This window comes from Acinonyx jubatus, chromosome C2, assembly GCF_027475565.1.
Source record: "Acinonyx jubatus isolate Ajub_Pintada_27869175 chromosome C2, VMU_Ajub_asm_v1.0, whole genome shotgun sequence".
NCBI lineage: Eukaryota > Metazoa > Chordata > Mammalia > Carnivora > Felidae > Acinonyx > Acinonyx jubatus.
In genome coordinates this window covers 49,613,945-49,617,632 of record NC_069384.1, presented here as the reverse complement: position 1 = coordinate 49,617,632, position 3,688 = coordinate 49,613,945, and the positions used below count along the sequence as shown (strand labels likewise).

At 43.0% G+C, this 3,688-nt stretch overlaps 1 pseudogene; it reads right to left on the bottom strand.

Moving 5' to 3' along the window:
* Window positions 1-1,938: 1,938 nt before the first annotated feature.
* On the bottom strand, window positions 1,939-3,465 carry LOC106972236 (G-patch domain and KOW motifs-containing protein-like; annotated as a pseudogene).
* Window positions 3,466-3,688: the final 223 nt, after the last annotated feature.

Below are 3,688 nucleotides of genomic sequence, written 5' to 3'. Positions count from 1 at the left end.
GTTCTCAGATCCTGTGTATAGATTTGTTACAACACTTGGGAAGTTACCTTATGAAAGAGATTTCTGATTAATTTACAGGCCTAAGGAAACAACACCACTGTAAATATCAACGATTTATAATTTGATAAATATTTCCCATGCTCTGCCAAAGATTGTGATAAAAAGCCAGACTCAGGATTACTGTTCTAGAAGATATTAATCTATTGCCTTCATCTTTAAAGAATTAGTCCTGTTACATAGCTTATAAAGTAGCACATATAAGAGACAAATAAAAATTTTGATCTGAAATTTCAATGAAGGTAAATAAATCCAGATCAAAAATCTGAAAGAATATTTCAAAAAATTATGGCTCTTACCTGTGTAATTGAAGTTCAGTAAGAGAGTAGAACTTAAAAATTCTCATCAAACAAACAGACAAAAACTCAAGACAAATATGTGAGAGGTAATAGATGTGTTAATTCAAAGGGGGGAATTCTTTCACAATGTATATGTACATCAAATCCTGATGTTGTACACCTTAAATATCTTTTTAAAATTATTTTTATTTTTATTTAAACCCAAGTTAGTTAACATATAGTGTAATAAAACTATTTTTACCTTCATATGCATCAATATTTTCTTTATATAACTTAGGTACTCTCATTTTGGGTGCATATATTTATAACAGTTATATCATCTTTTTTTAACAAAAATATCAAGTTAGTTAACATATAGTATAGTATTGGTTTCAGGAGAATTTAGTGATTCATTACTCATATAGAACACCCATTTCTCAGCCCAACAAATGGCCTCCTTAATGCCCATCACCCATTTAGCTCATCCCCCTACCCACCTTCCTCCATCAATCCTCAGTTCTCTTTATTTAAGAGTCTTTTATGGTTTGCCTCTGTCTTCTTTTTCCTTCCCTTCCCCTACATTCATCTATTTTGTTACTTAAATCCCACATACGAGTGAAATCCTATGGTAGCTGTCTTACTCTAATTTTGCTTAGCATAATACACTCTAGTTGCATCCATATTGTTGCAAATGCCAAGAATTAATTCTTTTTGATTGCTGAGTAATAGTCCATTATATATATATATATATATATATATATATATATATATACACACACACACACACACACACACACACACACACACACATACATGCATATCACAGCTTATTTATCCATTCAAAAGTCGATGGACATTTGGGCTCTTTCCATGACTTAGCTATTGTTGATAGTGCTGCTATAAACATTGGGGTGTATGTGCCCCTTCAAATCAGCATTTTTGTATCCTTTGGAAAATACCTAGTAGAGAAATTGCTGGGTTGTAGGGTAGTTCCATTTTTAATTTTTTGAGGAACCTCCGTACTGTTTTCCAGAGCAGCAGCACCAGTTTGCGTTTGATTGGGGATGATTTAGAAGCAGTTGTGCCTAAAGTTCCCACTTCCCTTTTGTTAATTTTTGTATCTCAACCCATTATTACATGGGAAAATGTTTGAGGACTGACAATCTTTTTGAGAGTCCAGTTACCTGGAGCAATCAGAGAGATTCTACCCAGGACAAAACTTTATTACCTTCAAGCCAAAGTTTCAGGACTAAAACAGGGGACCCCAAAATTAACTGGCACCTCTGGGAAGTAGTGCAAACACATCCCGTTTGTGAGTGGAAGCCTCCCTTCCTGTAGGCTCTCTTATCACTGGCTTAAGATATACTGTGGACGTCTGGCCTGGACCAGGAATAAAAGCAGAGCCACCACTAGGATTCTTGCTCAGGAAGTTGTACAGAGATGTGGCATTCTAGACTCCATAGCATCTGCTCAGGGAACATACTTGGAAGCTTCTGTATTCCAAGAATGAACTTGTGAGCAGATCCTTTAACTTGTCAGCCCATGCATGGTGGTGGGACTGAAGCCTAGAATGGCTCCTACCTCTGTCAGCCCAGCTCCCTCTTCCACCCAGCTCAGCACACACTTATGATCTTGTCATTTCACTGAGGTTTTGAAATGATTTTTATTACACCCTAGCTTCTGGAGAATATTAGGTTTGTTTCAAGCCTCCCTTCTGGTCTACCTATTTCATGACCTGTCCCTGTCCTGGTCCTGGGGCTGCCTGCAAGTGGAGGATGGAACAATGATCTCCCCACCTTTGTGAAGACTGGCTTTTCACACTATACAGAGCTGGCAGTAGCCTGGGGGTGGGGGGTGGGGGTGGTCATGGGTCAGTCTTCATCTGAGTTACTGGGGCCGAGGTACTGGCAGACAGCATCATAGTGAAGCTCCACAAACTGATTCTCTCTCCACAGTTGCACCAGAGCCCGGCTCCGTTCTCTGTCCCAGTCCAGCAGGCGTCCCACTCTTCCAGCCTGTGGCCCCAGCACCGGTTGCCTTGGACTTTGGGCACCAGGGTTTCCAGCATGTCTTCCCTCAAGCCTTCCAGGACTAGGCCTTCATCTGTTAGACACACACAGGTATCTGGGCTGAGGACATCTTCAATCGTCATCTTGGTGTTGTAATACCGGCCACAATACAACCTTGTGCAGCTTGTCCACAAAGGAGATTTTATGCAACTGGCTGAGATCCAAGGAGTTCTTGTCAAACTCCTGCTGGGAGACAGGCACAGCCAGTATTCACTAACAGTCACCATTCGGCTCCCCATGGCCAGGTGAACCATGGCCTGAACACTGTCAGGATCGAGGCCTTCTACCTTTCCATAGAGGCCTCGGTGAGGGCCAGGAAGAACCACCACAGCTCCCTGGGGCACCAGTCCTTGAGGCTGGTCTTCCTTATCCTTCTCTTGCTCCTCATCTGGGCTTCACAGGTGGTGGAGGCCAGTGGGGGGCCAGGGCCCCGACTTCAGTCAGGTTCGCACCCAGGCCTAACCCCTTCGGCCTTGGTGGGTTAACACAGGGCTTCAACATTTGATTGAAGGTGCGGCCAACGCCCTCGCCAGGTTTCCAGCCCATACTTCATAACACAGCCAGCCCATAGGCTTCTACAGGGACTGCCTCCTAGTCAGCTTCCTCCAGCACTGTCTCAGCCCAGGGTTTGCTATCTGCCACCTCCTGGTTGGGGATGCATTCTTGCTGGATCATGGGGTTAGCAAGCATGGGGTCGACATCTGATTTTTCTCTCTCCTCCAGGGACTTCTTGGAGTTCTCAGTGAGCTCCTTCACAGCCTGGGAGAGCACCATATCCACCAAGGCCTCAGTATTTGTGGATGGGTTGGTAGCTGCCTGTGATGGCCATTCTGGATCAAAAGGATGATGAGTTCCTGGGGGGTTCTGAGGGTTTCATTCTCAGAAGCTTGCTTCTTTCCAGGGTCTTTAAGAAATCCTTCTCCTCCAGAGCCGCACCTGAGTCATCTGTATCCGCCAGCGGTCTCTGCTCCGTTGTGCGACTAAAGCTGAATTTAATTGAGGCAGCAGAGGCTCCCGCGGACCACAAAGTACCTTCTTCAGCCTCTGCCATCTCACCCCTCCTTCCCAGGCAACTCTTACACCTTAAGTATCTTAACATTTTACTTAATTATATTTCGATATAGCTGCAAAAAAATATGGCTCTTATGATGCAATGTTATTTTCACTAAGGTTCTTTCCAAGTTGACTTAATGCATACTTGACAGAATTAAGGATATGTAATTCTTCCTTATTCTGTTTTAGGAAATGAAGAAAATAGGTTTTCAAACTAATCTCATTTGCAAA